Raw genomic sequence first — 25923 nt, forward strand, 5'->3', positions numbered from 1 at the left:
AATTACTTAAAAATCATACAATGTGATTTTCTGGATTTTCTAGATTCCGTCTCTCACAGTTGAAGTGTACCTATGATAAAAATTACAGACCTCTACATGCTTTGTAAGTAGGAAAACCTGCAAAATCGGCAGTGTATCAAATACTTGTTCTTCCCACTGTATATATATTTTATATATATATATATATATATATATTTACACAGTACTAGTCAAAAGTTTGGACACACCTACTCATTCAAGGGTTATTCTTTATTTCTACATTGTATGATAATAGAGAAGACGTCAAAACTATGAAATAACACGTGGAATCATGAAGTAACCAAAAAAGTGTTCATCAAATCAAAATATACTTTAGATTCTTCAAAGGAGCCACCCTTTGCCTTGATGACAGCTTTGCACACTATTGGCAATATCTCAACCAGCTTCACCTGGAATGCTTTTCCAACAGTCTTGAAGGACTGAGCACTGAGCACTTGTTGGCTGCTTTTCCTTCACTCTGCGGTCCAACTCATCCTAAACCATTTCAATTGGGTTGAGGTCGGGAGATTGTGGAGGCCAGGTCATCTGATGCTGTACAATCACTCTCCTTCTTGGTCAAATAGCCCTTACACAGCCTGGAGGTGTGTTTTGGGACATTGTGCTGTTGAAAAACAAATAATAGTCCCACTAAGCCCAAACCAGATGGGATAGCGTATCACTGCAGAATGCTGTTGTAGTCATGCTGGTTAAGTGTTACTTGATTTCTAAATAAATCACCGACAGTGTCACCAGCAAAGCACCCCCACACCATCACACCTCCCCATGCGTCACGGCGGGAACCACACATGCGGAGATCATCCGTTCACCTACTCTGCGTCTCACAAAGACACGGTAGTCGGGAACCAAAATCTCAAATTTAGACTCATCACAGCAAAGGACAGGTGTCCACCAGTCTAATGACCATTGCTCGTGTTTCTTGGCCCAATCAAGTCTCTTCTTCTTATTGGTGGCCTTTAGTAGTGGTTTCTTTGCAGCAACTCGACCATGAAAGCCAGATTCACACAGTCTCCTCTGAACAGTTGATGTTGAGATGTGTCTGTTACTTGAACTCTGTGAAGCATTTATTTGGGCTGCAGTTATTCTAATGAACTTATCCTCTGCAGCAGAGGTAACTCTGGGTCTTCCTTTCCTGTGGCGGTCCTCATGAGAGCCAGTTTCATCATTGCGCTTGATGGTTTTTGCGACTGCACTTGAAGAAACTTTCAAAGCTCTTGAAATTTTCCGTATTGACTAACCTTCATGTCTTAAAGTAATGATGGACTGTCGTTTCTCTTTGCTTATTTGAGCTGTTCTTGCCATAATAATATGGACTAATGAATAATATGGGTTAGGGTTAGGGTTAGGGTTAGGGTTAGGGTAGCACTCACTTCTGTCATCATGAAATGCTTTGAGAGACTAGTTAAGGATCATATCACCTACACCTTTACCTGTCACCCTAGACTCACTCCAATTTGCTTACCGCCCCAATAGGTCCATAGATAATGCAATCGCCATCACACTGCACACTGCCCTATCCCATCTGGACAAGAGGAATACCTATGTAAGAATGCTGTTCATTGACTATAGCTCAGCATTTAACATCATAGCACCCTCCAAGCTCATCATTAAGCTCGAGGCCTTGGGTCTGAACCTCGCCCTGTGCAATTGGGTCCTGGACTTCCTGACGGGCCGCCACCAGGTGGTGAAGGCAGGAAACAACACGTCCACTTCGCTGATTCTCAACACTGGGGCCCCACAAGGATGCGTATTCAGCCCCCCTCTGTACTCCCTGTTCACCCATGAATGCATGGCCAAACACGCCTCCAACTCAATCATCAAGTCTGCAGATGACACAACAGTAGTAGGCTTGATTACCAACAACGATGAGGAGGACGTGAGGGCTCTGGGAGTGTGGTGCCAGGAAAATAACCTCTCACTCAATGTCAAAAAAACAAAGGAGATGATCGTGGACTTCAGGAAACAGCAGAGAGAGCCACCCCCCTATCCACATCGACGAGACAGTAGTGGAGAAGGTGTAACGGTTGAAGTTCCTCGGCGTACACATGACTGACAAACTGAAATGTTCCACCCACACAGACAGTATGGTGAAGAAGGCTTGTCACCTAAAACCCTCACAAACTTTTACAGATGCACAATTGAGAGCATCCTGCCGGGCTGTATCACCGCCTGGTACGGCAACTGCACTGCCCACAACCACAGGGTTCTCCAGAGGGTGGTGAGGTCAGCACAACGCATCACCGGGGGCAAACTACCTGCCCTCCAGGACACCTACAGCACCCGATGTCACAGGAAGGCCAAAAAGATCATCAAGGACAACAACCACCCGAGCCACTGCCTGTTCACCCCGCTATCATCCAGAAGGCGAGGTCAGTACAGGTGCATCAAAGCTAGGACCGAGAGACTGAAAAACAGCTTCTATCTCAAGGCCATCAGACTGTTAAATAGCCATCACTAACACAGAGAGGCTGCTGCACAGACTTGAAATCATTGGCCACTTTACTAAATGGAACACTAGTCACTTTAATGTCACTTTAATAATGTTTACATATCTTGCATTACTCACCTCATATGTATATACTGTATTAAAAACTGGGTGGTTAGAGCCCTAATGCTGATTGCACACTGTTACTTAGTACTGACAGCTAGTTTTCCTAAAGCTTACTCTTTTCTCTGGGGAACCAATGTCTCATTATGCACTTTGGAGCCTATTTAGGTAATTCTGACCACAAATTCAAAGTAAAAACATAGACACTGTCTAGTTGTATCATAGTAAAGGATCTCAGGGGAATTCTCCTGGATCTGGGTATCAATGTAAGAGGTCACGGGGTTGACATGGTCTCCTCTCATGTGCATCACTGAGTTCAGGTCAAACTTATCACTATAGCTACCAGTCAATTAGGAAATTCAAATGGACACGGGGCTAAGATTGAAACACACCCGAGGAAATACAGCACATCGTTTGCTATGTACTGTACCGAGTTTCTGTCGCACATTGTTATCCTATGCATTTTACAGGCCTTAAAACAGACAGTTCTTCAGCAGCGGCTGCTGAAGAGTCGGAAAATGACAGCCAATTAAGAAGCCTTTAAACTTACAAGTCAAGCACCACTTGTTGTGATGCCCGTTATGGCTTTTTTTATAGATATTAAACCGTTTTGATGGCTGTATTGGTTCCCAGAATAAATGCTAAAGTGAACAGGAAATATAGCCAGAGCAAGAGGGGTGCTGAACAGTAAACAGCTCATTTGGTGAGTGTTTTCTTTTCAGAGGGACATAGAGGGACAAAGAGGGCAACAGAGGAAGACGGGCTTTGAGGGAACTTAAATCCCATTTCATCAATTCGTGAGAATCACCCTTTCTAGTTATTCTGAGGGATAAACAATTCAGGCCTGTTTCCCAAATTTTTGTGTGTCAGTTATCTGTTTTCTGCTAACGAGATGTCACTAATATGTTCTGGAATGCCGTGTGAATGGACAATTTGATTGGCTATGAAGAACTTAATGATGTATACCAAATGTGGGGGGACAGCTCCTAAGCACAGTTTTGTAGACAAACATACTCGAGCGCAGTTTGCCATTTCTGCCAGGCTGAAATCTGAAATTAAGAGCAGAATGTTTCCAAGGTGCCACATCCGTTAACCAATCATGTCTTGTTCGTTAGCATTTTCCTTCAATTAGTTAAATTGTGAGGACACGGAGGAAAAAGTGACACTTCACCAGGGCAAAAACATAATTAAAAGAAAAACAGTATTCTTGTCTGCATTTACAAAAACAAGCTTGATTGTATACCTGGGTTCCTTTTAACTAATTAAAAAACACAAATCCAATATTGTAAGTTGTCCATTTACATAAATGCATCCAACTATTGTGATGAGGATTTTGTTGTATTGTTCCTTTCAGCACACAGCAGCTTATTCCATCTTCATTTGTGCCACTGTGTCTTCCTGAGAGCAGACTCCAGTCATCTTTAAACGGCTCCATTTAAAATGCAATTTGATTATCTGCCAAATTGCTACCAAGTCTTTCCCCTCTGCAGCTTTGGGATGGGGGGTAAAAAAAATTAATTAGCATTTGTACATAAAAAAGAGGTCTTTGTCACATTTCGTACACGCCATCACAGAATGACCACCGCTTTCAAAGCTCCATCACCCTGGTGATTTCAGACTAATGTATCCAAGGGGAGAGGAGGAGGGATACAGACTACCGAGGAGGGGGAGAGAAAAGTCTCTGAAAAGTCGGTAAGGACTTCAGTGGCACCGAGAAAAACCCACAGGACATGGCATGTTTAAATAATCCAAAACTTTTCTTTAATCACAGTTTAGAAAATTGGCTGGGACCTTCAGCAGGAGACAGCTGCTCTGCCCCATAGCCATTTAATGAGATTCGCCGAGGGTTTCCCTTAAAATATTTACGCCGTCCCACGGCACAACAATATTGTCCTAGAACGGCAAGATAAGAAGCCAAGGAGGTGTGTTGAAGTTCTCCTAATCAATTTGCTAATTACTGGAGCAGCTATAGGAAAGGAGGGAGAGAGAAGAGTCCCTTCTGGCAAGCTGTATTCTAATAAACGCAACATTTTTTATTTACTTGCTGAACCGAGAGGAAGTGGGATTACAACACAGGGCTGATTGAGACAGGCTCAGTTGTGGTTGAGGTCCAAGTCAAAACAGTGAGGATCAGGCCTCCAAATAGAAAACTCTCCCAGGACCTGCATCTCTGCATCTATTTGGTAYGGGTGGGGGTTTGGAGGGGTTCAGAACAGGCTCTCTCTAGACAGAATAGTGTATTTTTATACATGAAGAGGCGGTTTAAGTACAGGAGTCACACACAGTAAATCAAGGCGAGTTGGAATCATAGTTTTAACATTTTTTTTGTTAAATTGACTCTACAGGAATATTCCCTGGAGGTAGTGTTGATAATTGGAGTTCATTGGGACGGAGTACTTTTAACTCCATTAAGAGTAACCAGAGTCAGTATCCACATACATGTGTTCAATTCACTGTGTAAATGTTTTTATTAACTAATTTAAAAAGAAAATTCAACAGTGTTCATTTCCGCAATATGTAGTATGATTGCAGTATGTTGAAATGTAAGTTAGAGTATATATCTGTCATTCTCATTGAAAGCAAGCCAGAGAAGTGGTAGATCCGTTCTGTGTGCTACTTGCATACTTCCCATTCTTAAAAGGGCAATCAGTGGTTAAAACAATTACAAACCGCCTCCCCGCTCCTGTTTCTCAAAATAGCTGAGTGATGTGGCTAGGTCGTCCGTCTCGAGTATACTGTACCTTCCAGTTTAGCAATCACTTTGACAGCATATTCTGGCAGATGTAAAGTTCCGATTGTCGGATGTACTTCAGGCTGGATATCATAAGGTATTAGACATCATGATTACTGGTGGTAACCCTAACATTCAATTGAATAATGCAGTGGAAAATATGCACATTTGGCTCAGGGCCTAACTCACTAGTGTTAAAAGGTAGTAAACTACTAGACTAGAGTGTACTCTGATGGAGTTGATTCTTAATTCAAAACAACACAGAAAAGTGTAAAATGGCATGCGAGTTAATGAAATGGCAATTGGAGTTAAAATTAATGAACTCCCTGAGAGTTGGATATTTACTCTATTTAGTTTCTAACTCAAAAAATATATATATACACCTTGACCAGAAATTTTTCTTCAAAATGGGGGTGGGACAATATAAACCCCAAAATAGAGTTTAATTTGACTCCATGGAAGTTGAATCAACTCTTGCAATTTTACTGTGCACGTTAATCACTTACAAACATGGTAACGACTAACTGAAAGATTAAAATGTAACTATTTTCAGATAGAAACATTTATTTCCTCAAATAATGGTAATACCATTATGACTGGCAAACACAAAGTAACACTTGTGTAGACCCCGAGAGAAAACATAGATGACACTAGGTTATTCATAGAGGAACAACAGGTCCGCTTCCAACTATAGGTCCAGAGGCCAGGAGCGGTGCCACGCAATGCCACATGGTGCCAGCGTGCCAGACGTGGAGCTGTGTGTCTGATGCCACCCCCTAGTGCCCTCTGGCAGAGAGGTGACCTCGCCTTCCAACCCTAGGGGCCAAGGGCATCAATGCGCCTGTCACAGGAAACGGCCCCCATCTTCACTGGGGTTACGGCAAAACCTGCTGCCTTTCTTCAACTAGTCTCCCTCACCACCCTGGCTCTATGGCCACAGACCTACTGCCCTACTGCCTTCCCAAAGGCCAAAGGTCAGCATCAAGTGAGAGTTTGAAGGATATTAACATACACTAATGAATAGCCACAGTAGTAGCACATAGCAGGGCATGCTGCTGTGAGTAGTGAGGCGAAAACTATTTGAAATGTAGCTGTATAGAGTTAATAAATATTACCAACGATTATCAATATTAACATCTAAATCAATATTGAAAAGTCTCAGTGGTAATGACTGGGGCTGTACTTTTTGTTTGCCCTGTACCTGTGTAAACTAGTGAATTTGAATGTGTCATACCCCCTTTTTTCATTGCATACCAATTTTAGTTTAGACACATTTTTWATTTTGTTTCATATTCAATGTCTTATTGAGGAGACTAATGTCTCCTCACCAGGATAATTGACAAGTGAGCTCCAGCTAGAGTGTGGGTCTCTGTATCTATTAGATGTGCTCGGGGTGCTTGTATTTGGGCCTGCTGCCCCTAGTGGAGGAACTATAATCTGGGCCTGTATTCATAGTGTCTGAGAGTAGGAGTGCAAAGCACGCATTTATGAAGCGTCTCAGAGTAGGAGTGCTGATCTAAGATCAGGTCCTCCTTGACTTATTTATTGTGATTTAAAGGCTAAACTGATCCTAAATCAGCACTCCTACTCAGACTCTTTGTGAACAGGGGCCATGAACTAGAATTAGGTCGCCCTGTCTATATACACTGAGTGTACAAAACATTAGGAACACCTGTTCTTTCCATGACATAGACTGACCAGGTGAATCCAGGTGAAAGCTATGATCCCTTATTGATGTTAAACTTGTTAAATCCACTTCAATCAGTGTAGATGAAGGAGAAGAGACAGGTTAAAGAAGGATGTTTAAGCCTTGAAACAATTGAGACATGGATTGTGTATGAGTGCCATTGAGATGGCATACATTCAAGGGTTTTTCTTGAATTTTACTATTTTATACATTGTAGAATAATAGTGAAGACATTAAAACTTTGAAATAGCACATATGGAATCATATAGTAACCAAAAAAGTATAAACAAATAAAAATATATTTTATATTTGAGATTCTTCAAAGTAGCCATCCTTTTCCTTGATGACACCTTTGCACACTCTTGGCATTCTCTCAACCAGCTTTATTAGGTAGTCACCTGGAATGCATTTCAATTAACAGGTGTGCCTTGTTAAAAGTTAATTTGTGGAATTTCTTTCCTTCTACACCAACTTCAGATGAGTCTCCTGACTTTGGTGTCGTGGGGTGGTCATAGAGTGGTCATTTTATAGGTCAAACCGTTCGGACGCAACAGAAATTTGTGAGAAAACAGATTTTAGGGATGTCTCATTGTGCGACAAACACCAGCTCTGCCACCTTTCACCACAGATGCAGAAGTTTGCCAGACGCAGTGGACAGAGACAAATCTAATGCAACAAAAAAAATCTGATATCTCTAGCTTAAATTAGGGTTGCAAAGGGTCGGAAACTTTCCGGAAAATATCCATGGGAAGTTAAGCCCTGGAATTTGGGGAATTTTACTTAAATTCATCAAAAAAAGTTTGCTTATAACAGTGAACCTTTTTTGTGGGATATACATAAGGCAATTCTAGTTCTTGTAGCATATTTTGTTTAAACTTTCCCCAATTCAATGGAATTGCAACCCTCTGCATGAACAGTGGATTCTTTCATCACATGTACAGCTGATTCTCAAGATCTTACACACTAATGAGATGCTATTGAGCCCACATTACTACACTGTCTGAGCCAAGGACTACATGCTTTCTGGTAAGTTTTAATTACAATACTGGGTGGGGTGAATATATTTTATATGACATACAAGATTTTTTGTTAACTAGTAAATAGTACCCTACAGCAAAGTGTGTTTAAATCATTTATAACTAGTTACAATTTCTGCTAGTTAGTTTTTGCCTCCATCTGGGTTTTAGCTCGCTTGTGCCTGTTATCTGAGGAGTGTTAATTCATCTGTTTCCATACATGTTTCATTTTAAAACATTTATCTTACAAAGGAGTTGTTTAATCTAACTGCTTAACTATTTATTTGTACATGGAATTGTATTTTAAATTTTTTTACAAATTGTTTTCTAATCTTTACAGGAAACTTCCACGGGCACTATCTGATGTGTGGAGACAATTCACTGCCAAATCATATGTGAAGAATGCAACAAAGATGCAGAATCATCTGGCCAAGTGCATAAAGTTCCATCAGCGCTCACAACAAGCAACCTCTGACAAAAGTCCCTCTACTTCTATTTGAGGTGCTATCGACACCTTATCGATAGCAACAGCTCATGGTCCTCCTGGAATCAGAAGTTTTTTTGACTCAATGGAGGAACGTAGTCAGAGAAATGCTGATGAATGACTTGCTCGAGCTGTGTATTCAACTGGTTCACCTCTGATGCTCACAGGCAATGTGTAATGGAAGAGATTTCTGAATGTTCTTCGCCCAGCATACACCCCTCCAACCAGACATGCTTAATCTACTCATTTGATGGATGCAGAGTTCAACAGAGTTCAAGTGAAGGTCAAGTAAATCATAGAGAAAGCAGACTGTACTGCAATCATCTCTGATGGGTGGTTGAATGTTCGTGGGCAAGGAATAATTAACTACATCCTCTCCACCCCTAAACCAGTATTCTACAAGAGCACAGACACAAGGGACAACAGACACACCGATCTCTACATTGCAGATGAGCTGAAGCAGTCATCAATGACCTTGGACCACAGAAGGTATTTGCACTGGTGACAGACAATGCTGCGAAGGCTGCTTGGTCTAAAGTGGAGGAGTCCTACCCTCACATCACACCCATTGGCTGTGCTGCTCATGCATTGAATCTGCTCCTCAAGGACATCATGGCACTGAAAACAATGGATAGACTCTACAAGAGAGCCAAGGAAATGGTTAGGTATGTGAAGGGTCATCAAGTTAAAGCAGCAAGTGAGAAGAATAAGAGCACCACATTGAATCTGCCCAGCAACACCCGTTGGGGTGGTGTTGTCATCATGTTTGACAGTCTCCTGGAGGTGAAGGAGTCTCTCCAAGAAATGGCCATATCACAGTCTGCCGATATGGACAGCCCCATCAAGAGGATCCCCCTGGATGATGTATCTTGGAAGAGATTGGTAAACAGCCTAAAACTCCTGAAACCTATAGCAGTAGCCATTGCACGGATTGAGGGAGACAATGCCATCCTTTTTGATGTTCAGACTCTGCTTGCAGATGTAAGAGAAGAAATCCGTACTGCCCTGCCCACTTCACTGTTGCTCTAAGCAGAGGAAARTGCAGTTCTGAAATACATCAAAAAGRMTGAAGACTTCTGCCTGAAGKCCATACACGCCGCAGCGTACATGTTGGACCCAAAGTATGCTGGCAAGAGCATACTGTCTGGTGCAGAGATCAACAAGGCCTATGCTGTCATCACTACGGTGTCTCGCCACCTTGGCCTGGATGAGGGCAAGGTTCTTGGCAGTCTGGCGAAGTACACTTCCAATCAAGGGCTTTGGGATGGAGATGCAATATGGCAGTCGTGCCAACATATCTCATCAGCCACCTGGTGGAAGGGACTTTGTGGATCTGAGGCTCTTTCCCTTGTTGCCTCCATCATCCTCCAAATCCCACCAACATCAGCCGCCTCAGAGCGCAACTGGTCCTTGTTTGGGAACACACACACCAAAGCACGCAACAGGCTGACCAATACAAGGGTTGAAAAATCTGTGGCCATCCAGGAAAATTTGAGGCTTTTTGAGCCTGACAACGAGCCATCCTCAACAAGGTTGGAAAGGGTCAGTGAAGATGAGGCCTCAGAGTCTGATGTTCAAGAGGTGGACATTGAGGAGGTTCGGGGAGAAGACATGGAAGCCTGAGAGGAAGACAACCAAAGACAACCGAAACACAACCCCGCCAGGCCGCACTGCTTCTTGACACAATGCTTGCTTAACCCAGAAGCCAGCCACACCAATGTGTCTGAGGAAACACTGTACACCTGGCGACCGTGTCAGCATGCATTGCGCCCTGCCCGCCACAGGAGTCACTAGAGCGATGGGACAAGGACCACCCGGCCGGCCAAACCCTCCCTTAACCAGGACGATGCTGGGCCAATTGTGCGCCGCCTCGTGGGTCTCCTGGTCACAGTGCATTAGACCACTGTGCCACTGAAGCCCCTAAATTGATGGAATTGTTTTATTATGTTACTTAGACCGACGCACCGGCTCTAGGGGGTTTTAAGTGTCTTTGAACAAGGTATGGTATTTAAAAAAGTATGATTTAACCTTTATTTAACTAGGCAAGTCAGTTAAAGAACAAATTATTATTTACAATGACGGCCTACCCTGGTTAAACCCGGACGATGCTGGGTCATTTGTGCGCCGCCCTATGGGACTTCCAATCACGGCCAGATGTGACACAGCCTGGATTCGAACCAGGGACGGTAGTTACATCTCTTGCACTGAGATGCAGTGCATTGACCGCTGCGCCACTCGGGAGCCCTGGTAATAGGTGACAAGCGCACCGGTTTGAGTGTGTCAAGAACTGCAACGCTGCTGGGTTTTTCACTCTCAACCGTTTCCTGTGTGTATCAGGGATGGTCCACCACCCAAAAGACATCAGCCAACTTGACACAACTGTGGGAAGCATTGGAGTCAGCATGGGCCAGCATCCCTATGGAATGCTTCTCGACACCTTGTAGAGTCTATGCCCCAACGAATTGAGGCTTTTCTGAGGGAAAAAGGTGGTGCAACTCAATATTAGGAAGGTTTTGTACACTCAGTGTATATCTTATTCATTATGATCTAAAAGGCAAAACTGCTTCTAGATCAGCTCTTCTACACTGAGATGCTTTATGAACATGGGCCCTGAAGTCTGTAAAATTGGGAACAAGGACCACCACTCACTCAGTTAGAACTGAGTGAATAAGAGTTAGGTGTTTGTCGGATTGTTAACTATAGTTTTATTGAGGCTCATTAATGAATACCACCGGTATTCAAATCCATTGAGTGTACAACAAACTGTTTTCAGTCTCTTCTTCAAAACTATCAAGTAGGAGTCCAAATTGTATACACTTTTAATTGTATCCATTGCATTGCACTTCTCTCAATGTTGTAAATCAATGTTACACGCATTGGTTCGATTCTACACTACGATTCATTAATTGAACCATTATCGCATCAATCTGGTTTCATTATTTTACCTTGGCTTAAAATGATACTTTGTTTAATCGACAAACATGCATGTTCGTCCAGTGGGTGTAATGTTGATTTCGCTGCTTTTCCATTTCCCTCTCTTTATTTCATATTTTTTACACTAGTTCCCCTCGCTCCGGCAGTCTCTACGGTATGTAGTTGAGCAGATGAATCCGAGCCTGAACAATCCCACTGAGTATTATGGCAAAAACAAAAACACATGAAAAAACCTGTTGATGTGACATTTTGTTCCCTCTCACCTCAACGCACGCCAGTCACAATGGACCACTGCCGCTGTGTGGGGCTGCTGTGTTTCTAATCACCATGGTGATGTCTCTTTGCCTCCCAGGCTCCCTTGGGGGTGGGGGGTGGGCGGGGCAAGGGAGCCAGTTGTCAACCAAGCCCCAACCAACAACCAAAACTGAGGAGGGGGTGGGGGTGGGGGTGGGTAGCTATTGCCAGAGAGATGCTCCTACAGGTATCTTAGTACTGATGTAACATCCTCAACACATGCACGTGCACACACACAGGAGCCACACCTGCCCAATCCAAGTACTGCTACCTGCTCCGTGCTCTCTCCACATTCCCAGTCAAGACAATAACAGCACGTCAACGGCACAATGTTGATTGAGGGGAGTTAAACTTACAGTAGGGGGAAGGCTTTGAATTTCACTCCTAACCTTTAAAATGGCAAAAAATAGAACAAAATGGTGCAGGTTCACGAGCAACTAGGCTGAGAACATCTGTGTGTGGGTAAATCATCTTTACGTGACAGAGAGACGCAGAGATGTCATTACTCTGGAACAAGACAAAAGGGCACCTCTCATTCTTAGCCCTTCGGATCATTTTTCATTCGCTTGTTTGATTGTTACCCTCCCTGCCTGTTCATTCTCAAACAGACCAACTAAACTCTCAACTCTACTGCCTCACAGATATGTGACAGAAAGACAAAGCACTTCAACCAAACATGAACACTAACATTACATTACAATTTAGCTCTAAACTAATTCAAGGTCTAGAATAAACAATTCATGTGATATGATAATTCAAAAGTTTAGCTAGTTTGATATTGACAGTTTTGCTCATATACCTGGTGCTTTCGTCCAGTGACTGCATACAATAAGGAGATTTATTAAGCTCAGCACTTCCAAAGCTTCAGTCGACTCAAGTAGTTGCTATAAGTTGGTGCTAAAAGAGAATTACGTGAACTGGGATGGTTATAACATGGTTTAACATAAGCCTGTCATGTTATGTCATCAGATGTCTGATTCATTTAACTGATGAATGACAACACAGATTACACAGTATGTTGTGCACGTGCACTGCCTTGAATTTGGGGGGAGGGAGGGAGGAGTGTATAAAACAATATCCAGAATTCAAGGCTGACCTTGTGTCTATACACTAAACAAATGCAGCAATTGGTCACTCCAAGTGGTTGGCAATCCGTCTCATGAGTTAATTTGGCACCGATTTAGCCAACACATTTTACTGCTCACCTTTTGGACCACACCCAAATAACAGCTTGGCATAAGCATCTAGTTGCTGCCACTTCTTTAAAGCCCTATAAGAAGTCACATGGTTTCCTTCTTTTTTTTCTTTAACGAGGCAATCTGGGATTGGTACATCCTTTTCAACTTTTAAATGAATGACTATAGACATTGACTCTTGACGAATAGAACTTAAAAATGCTTCATGAGTTTAGTTCAACTGTCTTACCCCATCAGAACCCAAAATATAGGCTAAGCTTGTTTTACTCCATTGCTTGTAAACAACGTTATTGTAAACGTTATATAGTTATATTGTTTTTAAATGTTATTGTTAAAACGCTAATTTTGATCACATGGATGGTCCTTGCATCCATAGCTCTGACTATGAATTTGAAATTGGTTACATTGCTGCTTACCCCGAAATAATGGTGGGGTGGCTGCTTTGTTGTTGTTTAATCCCAGATTTCACCTTTAACATATCTCAAATGCCACATCATATGTAACATCTGGTATAAGAATAAGAATAAACATATTCACCGATTACAGAATAAAGTTACATTCAAGGTACATACACATATCCCACAGAAGTGAACTCAATATCTATATGATTAACGGGTAATGCAATTGATTGGTAGGGAAAACAGCCAAGACAAATCTTCTAAACCAATTGATTTAAATCTGATACTGGACTGTTTACTACATGGTTGCTAGTTAAGATCATCGCCTGCCACCACGTTAATCAGCTCCAGGTCGTACATCAGTCGGAAAGGCAGGTGACATTTTACGAATGCTTTATAAGTTGTTTGAACCTAACGTCTTGTAAAAAGTTTATCATATGTTATGTCTGTGTCATTATGAGATGATTATAAGACATAAGGGCATAAATTATAAATGATGCAATGCATTATAACTGCATCATAACGCATTCTACCGGCAGGTCTTAAGATAAGTGTTACTCAAAGGCACAGGCTCGAAAGAACCTTAATGACCTTAATGACACCTTTCTCCTTGAGCGTCTATGCTTAAGTCTCTTCCTCCTTTTCCCCTCCCCTGTCCCAAAGCAGCCAGCTGGGAACAGTGTGCATGTGCTGACGTCCCCACTAACCTTGGCCAGTGTTAGGATTACCGTGCATTTACACTCAATGCTCCTTCTTTCCTTAAGACTTATTAAGAATGATAATGAGCTCGGAAAGGGGCAGCATGTCCCTTTCTCGGTCTTGTGAGCTCTCTTCCTCGTCGCTCTCTTTTTTTCTAACCTGCATCCTCTACCTCTCTCTCTCTCTCTCTCTCTCACACACCCCTGCATCCTCCATCTTTCTCTCTCTCCTCTGTATTGAAAGGGCCTAGAACAAATTACCAAAAAGGCCATTACCATCTATGAACTGAAGGATTTAATCGATAGTTATTTCATGCCTTCAAAATCAACCCTATATTACTGTTGTCTGTGTGATTTGTTTATTTTGCCCGGGAAAATTCCTTCACTCGAAGAGGGAAAGATTGCTCGGGATGCAATTCACCTTGAGCCTCTATTATAATGGATTTCTCTACTGGTTGATCAAGCATGCAAAAAGGACATTTCCCCAGCACTAAAATAAAAACAATAATGATGATTAAAAACACAAGCACTATTTGCACTTGTACTACTGTATGTGTCGAGGGCAGTAGATTTTACAAGTCGAGACCGAATGGACGTTGTTGTGTGGTGTGAATTTGGATACAAAATCATTACATGGGGCAATTGAGGTAGTTCAAGTGTGAGAAAACAATAGTATTAGCTCTTGAGGCCTGTCAAATTGCAGCCTGAGATTATTGAAATTTGTTTTGACATCAAAGACCTGCAGGTCCAGAGCCAAGGTCAAACTGGAAAGGAACACACACCCGACCTGGATTCAAATACTATTTGAAATGATCTTAAATACTTGAGCTGAGCTTGACTGAGCTTGTCTGGCACAATGGAACCAATAGAGTAGTTGCAAAAGTGCAAACCCTGCCCATCTGGCACTGCAGGAATGCTAAAGCTAACATTGAAAGATTTAAAATAGTATTTGAACCACAGGTCTGACACACACAGGGTTCATTCTGCAAAACCTTGACAGATACTTACTTGAGAATACATTTTTTACATTTAAAACTCGGACAAAACAGAGATGCTAGTTCTAGGTCCCAAGAAACAAAGAGATCTGCTGTTTGATGTGATGTCTCAAATAACACTGTGAAGAACCTCAGCGTTACTCTGGAACCTGATCTCTCTTTTGACAAACATATCAAAAGTATATGAAGAGCAGCTTGTCTCCATATTTGTAACATTGCAAACTGAAATGTTTTGTGCAAAAGACAAAAACAAGATTAGTCTACTGCAATGCTCTACTCTCCGGCTACCCGGATAAAGCAGTAAATAAACTTCAGCTAATGCTAAACACGGCTGCTAGAATCTTGACTAGAACCTCAAAATTCGATCATATTACTCCAGTGCTAGCCTCTTACTCCATTGCTACACAGGCTTCCTGTTAAGGCTATAGCTGATTTCAAGGTTTTACTGCTAACCTACAAAGCATTACTTGGACTTGCTCCTACCTATCTCTCCGATTTGCTCCTGCCGTACATACCAACACGTATGCTACGTTTACAAGATGCAGGCCTCCTTATTGTTCCTAGAATTTCAAAGCAAACAGCTGGAGGCAGGGCTTTCTCCTATACATTTTTGTGAAATGGTCTGGAATGGTCTGCCAATCCATGTGAGAGATGCAGACTCGGTCTCTACCTTTAAGTCTTTACTGAAGACTCATCTCTTCAGTAGGTCCTATGATTGAGTATAGTCTGGCTCAGGGGTGTGAAGGTGAACTGCAAGGCACTGGAGTGACGAACCACCCTTGCCGTCTCTGTCTGGCCGGCTCCCCTCTCTCCACTGGGATTCTCTGCCTCTGACCCTATTACGGGGGCTGAGTCACTGGCTTGCTAGTGCTCTCCCATGCCGTCCCTAGGAGGGGTATATCACTTCGTGCCAGGCTTTTTCGCTATACTCGACTTGAGTGGGTTGAGTCACTGACGTGATATTGCTGTCCGGTTTTGCACCTGCTCGGGCTTGTGCGGTAGGGGAGATTTTTGTGGGCTATACTCTGCCTTGTCTCAGGGTAGCAAGTTGGTGTTGTGTTGATATCCATTTGGTGGTGTGGGGGCTGTGCTTTGGCAAAGTGGGTGGGTTTATATCCTGCCTGGTTGGCCCTGTCCAGGGTGTCCCCCGACCCCCCATGTCTCAGTCTCCAGTCTCTATGCTGCAATAGTCTATGTAGTCTAGCCCCCGGGGGGGCTAGGGTCAGTTTGTTTTATCTGGTGTAATTCCTGTGTGAACTTAAGTTTGCTCCCTCTATTTCTCCCATCTCTCTCCTGCCCTCTCTCTCTGTCCCCTCCTGGAGGACCTGAGCCTTAGGATAATGCCTCAAGACTACCTGGCCGGACAACTTCTGGCTGTACCCATCCCCAGTCCACCTGATCATGCTGCTGATCCAGTTTCTGCTGTTCTGCCTGCGGCTAAGGAACCCTGACCTGTTCAGCGGATGTGCTACCTTGTCCCAGACCTGCTGTTTTGACCCTCTCTCTCCCTCTACCGCACCTGCTGTCTCGACCACTGAATGCTCGGCTATGAAAAGCCAACTGACATTTACTCCTGAGATGCTGACCTGTTGCACCCTCTATAACCACTGTGATTATTATTTGACCCTGCCGGTCATCTAGGAACTTTTGAACATCTTGAAGAACGATCTGGCCTTAATGGCCATGTACTCTTATAATATCCATCGGGCACAGCCAGAAGAGGACTGGCCACCCCTCAGAGCCTCGTTCCTCTCTAGGTTTCTTCCTAGGTTTTTCCTAGCCCCCGACCTTCTACATCTGCATTGCTTGCTCTTTGCGGTTTTACGCTGGGTTCTGTATAAGCACTTTGTGACATCTGCTGAGATAAAAAGGGKTTTATAAATATATTTGATTGATTGATTGAATTAGACACCTGAATGTTTCTCTGACTGATAGGTCTACAGAATATGTATAGGTTGGAGGTATGACAATAGACAGCCGACTACGCAAGAAGACTCAACCACACTGTCGACCAAGGGCCACTGCATACAAGTCAATACTTCCTGTGTCGGGATGGTGCGATCCAATCAAGAGGCCTGATGTATTGCACCCATACACCAACAATTAAAGTTACATTACTTAAAACGGTATGTATGTTACTGTACTGTTTTAGTCCTTCCTTCCTTCTGTCCACCTGTCCTTCCGTTCACTTTTTCACACAATCAACGAAAAAAGGGGGTACATTTGGAGAAAGTAGGGGAAGAAGAAAAGTGTGTGTGTGTGTGTGTCTCTCTCTCTCTCTCTCTCTCTGTGGGGTCTCTCTGATGCTCCGGGGGTAAGTTTCTCCTAGGTAAAGATCTAGGATCAGCTTAGTGAGGAAAATGCTAAACCGACCCAAGATCAGCATCTAGCCTAATTTCAACCTACTCTTCTCTCTAACTCCTGAACAACACTTTACTGCACTGCAACTGCTGTTGATCATGTGAAGCACACTAAGCCCGTACCACTCCACATCACACAGTTTTGTCAACATTTACAGGTGCACCATCGAACCACTAAACTAAACTTTCCTTTGGAGTTTCAAACTATGCCATTGTAAGAAGCTGATGTACCTTACCTTTTTACCTGGCTAAAGCTTACTACTGTAATCATTTAAGACAAACTTACTATATAATATTCCTCAACAGGTGCTTAATAAACTGCTTGACTGAAATATGTTGGTAACAAGGATATTGAAGTGTTTTCCCTAGCTTCATAACAAATTGGCCTACATCATAACAGCATCTAAACTCATCTGTTGTGTTAGTATGGGAGATAAATAAGGAATAAACATATTTCAATTACAGTACTGGTCCATCGTGAAGCTTGATACGCACAATGAAACCATACCTATACACATACACATATGGCATGTGTATAAAACACACAGAATAAAATATAAAACGAACATCCCCAATGCTTGACGAGAAGGAAAAAAAGTTTCATGTTTACCTTGTGCGCTAATACCACTGGCATTTTTAATATGGGAGATGGCTTCCCTTGAATGATCTGTTTAACCAAAGACAGGGGAGAAGAAAAAAAAAAGGGTAATTAATTACTTATGGGAGCCTTGCACGCGAAAGACAATTAACCTGCCTGGTCGCCATGGATATGACATATTTGCCCTGAAAACAACACAATAATTAGCAAAGGAGAAAGATCCGGCGAGAATATGAGAACTCCTGGGTTTAAAGTACCAGTGATCTTTTCTCTAGTCTCTCTGTATGGGGATAATTTACACGTAACATACACACTGGCATATGCAAAGATATCATTGAAACAATGCTTTGAAAATGAGGTAAAGACTTAAGGTAAAGACAGTATTATCCACCATATTCCTTGGCTTATTGTACTGATCAGTTCATTGATATTTGAGCAAAAAATATGAACAAGAAGCATATTCCAAATGAAGTATCATAAGTGATTCTGTATGGCTGAGTTGGTAGAGCATGGCGCTTGCAAAGCCAAGATTGTGGGTTCAATTCCCAGGACCACCCATACATAAAATGTATGCATGCATGATTAAGTCACAATGGCATATATTTTGAATGTAAAAGAAACCTACTAACTATAAGATGAGAAATCATGTTTATTCTATCCATACAAGTATAATGAATCTCCTCTTTCAGGACTGAATACCACTATGTGGCTGATGTCTGATTTTATGTGCTATGAAGAGTGTAGATTGTGTGTGTGTGTGTGTGTGTGTGTGTGTGTGTGTGTGTGTGTGTGTGTGTGTGNGTGTGTGTGTGTGTGTGTGTGTGTGTGTGTGTGTGTGTGTGTGTGTGTCAGGTGCCCGCTTCAACAACTTAATAAGGCAAAGGGTGAGATATGTGTGCCTATGAGTTGGCAATAGGATGTGAGGCTTTGTTGTTTTTTTGCCTATAAAGTCAAACAAAAAATGCAGACACATAATGGCAACATTGTAGGCTAATCATTATACAATGGGGTGGATATGATAAGACAACCCTCATCAAATGCATGCTTAACTTCGGCATTTTGTTGCATTGCCATTGAATATGGAATGTTTTTTCCATGCATTGTTGCTAGGCCTAGGCCTACTAGTTTGATAAATACAGTAGCCCTGGAGGTCCGCCCACCAGACAGCATATGAACGCGTCATAAACCATGAAAAAACAATAGCAGGAAATTAGCTCTAAATCAGCAACATTTTCTCTCAACCTTATGGCAAAATGTTTAAAATAGCATGAGATTAGCTATAAAACTGCACATTCTTCCCTCTGCCCCATGGCAATTTTTTATTTATTAATATATTTATTTGGGGGGGGGTTTGCTCGACCATGCGAGGACCCCGCGAAACTGCGCTATGCCACTGATGCTGTGTTATTTTCTTGTTGGTTGACCTATAATGAAAAAGAATGAAGAAGCCATCTCTGTTGTATATTTTGGCAGTGCGATAGAGATGGCGTAAATAAACAGTCACAAGAAAGTTAACTTGGCAATTGAATGGTGGGCTACATTGTTATGTTTTAGTCTTTCCGAAAGTTTGTAATTTGACAGCGGTCTGTTTTAAAGTTTTGGAAAGCCCAGCTCGACACTGTCAAAAGCACAGCAGCCTACCTATGAGTCGCTCGAATGCTCCTGTCCGCAAGCTCGCGCGCTGAGGTAGGGGCTACACTGTAGAAGCAAGCTGTTCACCGTTAAACCATTCGTCTGCTAAAGGTATCATTTTGAGAGTATTTTCATGCCGAATGGCAGGTAGCCTACCGACGGCAAAGGCAGCGACGCCGAAAAGAGTAGGCTACTTTGATGTTGCTCAGCGTTTTAAGTGATATCTTTGGAAATGCGAAAATAGTGAGGTGAAAATGAAAACTCTTACCTGTAGGCTACTTCGCTGTCTTTCGGTGACTTTCCAATTCCTAATAAGGGGTATGTGTGTTTAGGGTGGACTGTGAGAGAGCATGCTTGATCAAAGTTGGCACCTTTTTTCAGTTTTTCTTGTTTTATTGTTGCATTTTCCAATTTCTTACATGGGGCGAGTTGCCCGGAAGATCTGCCCTGGAGACCGGCTCGAAGTGGGAAGAGGAGTCCTTAATTGAATTTCTCGGTAAGCAATTGTCGGTTGGAAAAGCTGGAACGGAATCCTGATGTCATTCTCTATTTCAGCCTGACAGGCTTTAGAAATCATAGTTGTCGCTCTAGTGTAGTAAACTGTACTTCAAGAAAAGGGCCACATTAAAACTTGAATGCTTAGTTGCTACATCCATTTCTGGACTTATACATTTATGATATATATTAATTCTTGAAGAATATAACTTAGGCCTAACTTATAATGTGCCTTAAGAAAGTTTTCACACCACTTGACTTTTTCCACATTTTGTTGTGTTACAGCCTGCATTTAAAATTTTAGATGTTGTGTCACTGATCTACACACAATATTCCATAATGTTAAAGTGGAATTTTGTTTGGAGAATTTTATTTTTTATTTATWAAAAAAAAAAAATGAAGCTGCCCCTTTGTTATGGCAAGCCTAAATAAGTTCAAGAGTAAAAATGTGCTTTTAAAAAATCGCATAATAAGTTGTATGTAGTGGTTAACATGATTTTTTTAATGACTACCACATCTCTGTACATCACACATACAGTTATCTGTAAGGTCCCTCAATCGAGTAGTGGATTTCAAGAACAGATTCAACCACAAAGACCTTGGAGGTTTTTCAATGCCTTGCAAAGAAGGGCACCGATTAGTATATGTGTGAAAAAAAGGCAGAAGCTGAATATCCCTTTGAGCATGGTGAAGTTATTAATTACACTTTGAATGGTGGATCAATACACCCAGTCACTACAAAGATAGAGGTGTCCTTCCTAACTCAGTTGGTGGAGAGGAAGGAAACTGCTCAGGGATTTCACCATGAGGCCAATGTTGATTTTAAAACAGTTACAGAGTTTAATGGTTGTGATATGATAAAAATGAGGGTGGATCAACAACATTGTAGTTACTCCACAAAACTAACCTGAATGACAGAGTGAAAATATTCCAAAACATGCATCCTGTTTGCAACCAGCACAACACATCATTGAGTACCACTTCATATTTTTAAGCATGGTGGTGGCTGCATCATTTTATGGGAATGCAAGGACTAAGGAGTTTTTGGGGGGATAAAAAGAAACAGAATACAGCTATAAATAAGCACAGGCAGAATACTAGAAGAAAACCTGGTTCAGTCTGCTTTCCAACAGACAGTGGGAGACAAAATCACCTTTCAGCAGGAAAATAACCTAAAACACAAGGCCAAATCTACACTGGAGTTGCTTACCAAGACAACTTTGAATGTTCCTGAGTGGTCTAGTTACAGTTTTGACTTACAGTACCAGTCAAAAGTTTGGACACACCTACTCATTCAAGGGTTTTTCTTTATTTTTACTATTTTCTACATTGTAGAATAATAGTGAAGACATTAAAACTATGAAATTACACGTGGAATCATGAAGTAACCAAAAAAGTATTAAACAAATACAATTATATTTGAGATTCTTCAAAGTAGCCATCCTTTGCCTTGATGACAGCTTTGCACACTCTTGGCATTCTCTCAACCAGCTTCATGAAGTACCTGGAATGCATTTCAATTAACAAGTGTGCCTTGTTAAAAGTTCATTTGTAGAATTTCTTTCCTTAATGCATTTGAGCCAATCAGTTGTGTTGTGACAAGGTGGGTGGGGGGGATACAAAAGATAGCCCTATTTGGTAAAATACCAAGTCCATATTATGACAAGAACAGCTCAAATAAGTAAAGAGAAACATCAGTCCATTATTACTTTAAGACAGGAAGGTCAGTCAATCCAGAAAATTTTAAGAACATTGAAAGTTTCTTCAAATGCAGTCGCAAAAATCATCAAGCGATATGATGAAACTGACTCTCATGAGGACTGCCACAGGAAAGGAAGACCCAGAGTTACCTCTGCTGCAGAGGATACYTTTATTAGAGTTAACTGCACCTCAGATTGCATCCCAAATAAATGCTTTGCGAATTTCTGCAAAGAAACCACTACTAAAGGACACCAATAATAAGAAGAGACTTGCATGGACCAAGAAACACGAGCAATGGACATTAGACAGGTGGACATCTTGTCCTTTGGTCTGCGTCCAAATTTGAGATTGTTGGTTTCAACCGCCGTGTCTTTGTGAGACTCAGAGTAGTTGAACGGATGATCTCCGCATGTGTGGTTCCACCGTGAAGCATGGAGGAGGAGGTGTGGGGGTGCTTTGCTGGTGACACTGTCTGTGATTTATTTAGAATTTAAGGCACACTTAACCAGCATGGCTACCACAACATTCTGCAGCGATACGCCATCCCATCTGGTTTGCGCTTAGTGGGACTATCATTTGTTTTCAACAGGACAATGACCCAACACACCTTCAGGCTGTGTAAGGGCTATTTGACCAAGAAGGAGAGTGATGGAGTGCTGCATCAGATGACCTGGCCTCCACAATCACCCAACCTCAACCCAATTGAGATGGTTTGGGATGAGTTGGACCGCGGGTGAAGGAAAAACATCCTACAAGTACTCAGCATATGTGGGAAATCCTTCAAGACTGTTGGAAAAGCATTCCAGGTGAAGCTGGTTGAGAGAATGCCAAGTGTGTGCAAAGCTGTCATCAAGTAAAAGGGTGGCTACTTTGAAGAATCTCATATATAAAATATATTTTGATTTGTTTAACACTTTTTTGGTTACTACTTGATTCCAAATGTGTTATTTCATAGTTTTAATGTCTTCACTGTTATTCTACAATGTAGAAAATAGTAKAAATAAAGAGTAGGTAGGTGTGTCCAAACTTTTGACTCGTACTGTAATTCAAAACTGTAACTAGACCACTCAGGAACATTCAATGTTGTCTTGGTAAGCAACTTCAGTGTAGATTTCTTCTTGTGTTTTGGTTATTTTTATGCTCAAAGGTGATTTTGTCTCCCACTGTCTGTTGGAAAGCAGACTGAACAAACTTTTGACTGGTACTGTATATCGTCTTGAAAATCTATGACAAGACTTAAATGGTTGTCTAGCAATTATCAACAATCAACTTGACAGAGCTTGAAGAATTTTCAAAATAATAATGGTCAAATATTGTGAAATCCAGGTGTGCAAAGTTCTTAGATTTACCCCAAAAAACTCACAGCTGTAATCGCTGCCAAATGTGCTTCTACAAAGTATTGGGGGTGTGAATACTTATGTAAATTAGATATTTCTGTATTTAATTTTCAATAAATGTGCAAAAATGTCTAAAAACATGTTTTCTCTTCATTTTGGGGTATTGTGTGTAGATGGGTGATGAAAAAAATCTTTAATCCATTTTGAATTCAGGCTGTAACACAACGAAATGCAGAATAAGTCAAGGTGTATGAATACTTTCTGAAGGCACTGTAAATGCCTCATGAGCTTAGTTCAACTGTCAGACCCCATCAGAACCCCAAATATATGTAAATGTAAACACCCATTACAGCCCCAAAACACGGTTAAAACTATAATTTTGATATCATGGCTGGTCATTCCTTGCACCCATAGCTCTGTCTATTAATCTGAGAGTGGTTACATTTCTCCAGGCCCATCCCTCAGCTTTTTACCAAAACAGAGGCGGGGTGACCGCTTTGTTACTTGGAGAATTAGAGAAGCCTATATTGACCACATGGGCAAAAAGAAGCTTCCATTTCAATGTCATGTTCAGATCAACATGATATACCCTACTTTGTGTGTTAGGATAGGGCCATGGTATAGCCTTTGTCTACTACATAGTAGATAGAGTATTAGTGGCATGGAAGTAATGACAAAGCATCTAGGCATGAAAGGTTATCTTTTTGCAAACTATACTTTAAAAAAAGGGGTTGGCATCAGGTTAATCCATTCTGATCAATATGTTTCATTCATTTGGTTGAAAATGATTATAATTTAGAAAAATGTCTGCATTATTTAATTTAACACACAATGACCTAATACTTTCAAAAGCAAAACATTCACCTCCCCTCTCCATCCTCTTTCTCTACCATCCATGTATCATTATTCTGTAAAATATTCTGAGCATGAGACAACTTGAAGGTATTCCAGGATGAAAGCCCATAGGAATAGAAGAGCTATGATAATGTATTTTAAACCTGAACTTTTCCTTATCTAAATTCTGCAGTCTTGTGAACTATTGACAAACAGATTATTGCCAATTAGCAGTTTTGTGATGCACCCTGTTCTACATAATAAAGAATCTAGAGGATCGATAGCACAGTCAACTAAACAGGTTGGTAGTGTTTTGATCTCTAGGCTCATTGTAGGGTTTAGGCTGCAAGGATTTGTAAACTCACACTTTGTGGCCTACCTCTACTAGCTGCGATTCCAGGCAAGTTAGGCTTGAAAACATTATCTCTTTAACTAGAGGAAAACTAGGGATTTCACAAAATTCAACTTGCGGTTAGGATAACCTGAATAATTCCCCACCACTACTTTCACCTTATGCCTTTTGTGGGGTATTAAAGGTGTTTAATAACTTACATTTAAACCTCTCTCAATAAATTGATAGCCTTTATCACTTTAAGCGATTCAAGTGAAATAAATGCACATTTGAATTGTAGTCTTTTATAAATATTAAAGACATGTTCATAGTTCAAGTCCACATCCTATTATCGTTGGCTGGATATTGTTACATACCCTACATGTTTAATGTGGCCATACAGTGCATTACTACTGGTGCCATCAAGACAGTTCCTCCCCAATGGGCACAGACATCAATTCAACATCTATTTCACGTTGGTTCAACGTAATTTCATTGAAATGATGTGGAAACAACGTTGATTCAACCAGTGTGTGCCCAGTGGGTCACTTCAAATGTTAACCTTAAATGTTATGTTAAGACTGCTGTATTAGAGTACATCAACTTGTATTTTAACACTGAATAAAAAGAACACACAATAAGCAAACATTTTAAGATTAAAATAGCATCCCATGTGTGATATATATAGGCCCATCCCACTGTAGTAGAGCAAAACATCAGAATAAAGTAATTKTTTTGTTTGTAAGAAACAAACAGGTGAGTGAATTTTTAACAGTCCAAGAGCCTTGGGTTGMTTTTTTTTGCATACGGCCCTAAACATATCTCCATGGTCAGTGCACCGCAGAGGGAGAACCCAGCCATCCATCAAGGCTTCCCCCTGACGTTGCAATACTGCGATGCGGAATAATAAAGAAGTACACTAAGGAAGACCAACAAATCTATAGATTATTCTGCAGATCACTTGATTCAGTAATGACCCAGTACATTTATCACCAGCCATTGATTCATAAGGTCTGCTCTCTAGGGTGTAGCCAACACACCCCTGCCCTACTGACTCCTCCTCCTTCGCCACCACTAATTATAATACATTAAAAACTAATCATATGGTAGGACAAGGTTTGAAAAAACAGTTTTGCTAAACCATCCAAAAGAGCTTTCTCTTTTTTTCCTACCCTTCTTGTGATCATACAATAGCTTACATGATATTGCTCCTGAGGATAACTGATGGGGTGAAGTTTAGGCCTACAGATTAAACTAACCAGTCCTGGGTCCAGTACTTTAAAGTACTACTTAAGTAGTTACTTTACTATTTATATTTTTGACTACTTTTACTTCACTACATTCCTAKWGAGCATAATGTACTTTTTACTCCATAAATTTTCCCTGACACCCAAAAGTACGAGTTACATTTTGAATGCTTTGCAGGACAGGAAAATGGTCCTAATCATCTCTTCTCATCCTTACTGCCTCTGATCTGGCGGACTCACTAAACACAAATGCTTCGTTTGTAAATTACGTCTGTGTGTTGGTGTGCCCCTGGCTATCCGTAAGTAAATAAATAAATAAAAAATGGTGCCTGTCTGATTTGCTTATTTTAAGGAATTAGATTTATACTTTT

The 25923-nt window shown here is 41.4% G+C and overlaps 1 protein-coding gene across 1 annotated transcript in view; it reads right to left on the minus strand.

Moving 5' to 3' along the window:
- casz1 (castor zinc finger 1) overlaps nucleotides 1-20087 on the minus strand; it is a 253000-nt gene extending 232913 nt beyond the window's left edge. The window contains exons 1-2 of the mRNA XM_070444472.1: nucleotides 19876-20087; nucleotides 17988-18044 (exon numbers count right to left, since the gene is read on the minus strand). The gene's annotated coding sequence lies outside the window, so the exon portion shown is untranslated. The remainder of the gene's footprint in view (nucleotides 1-17987; nucleotides 18045-19875) is intronic.
- Nucleotides 20088-25923: the final 5836 nt, after the last annotated feature.

This window comes from Salvelinus sp. IW2-2015, linkage group LG7, assembly GCF_002910315.2.
Source record: "Salvelinus sp. IW2-2015 linkage group LG7, ASM291031v2, whole genome shotgun sequence".
Lineage (NCBI taxonomy): Eukaryota > Metazoa > Chordata > Actinopteri > Salmoniformes > Salmonidae > Salvelinus > Salvelinus sp. IW2-2015.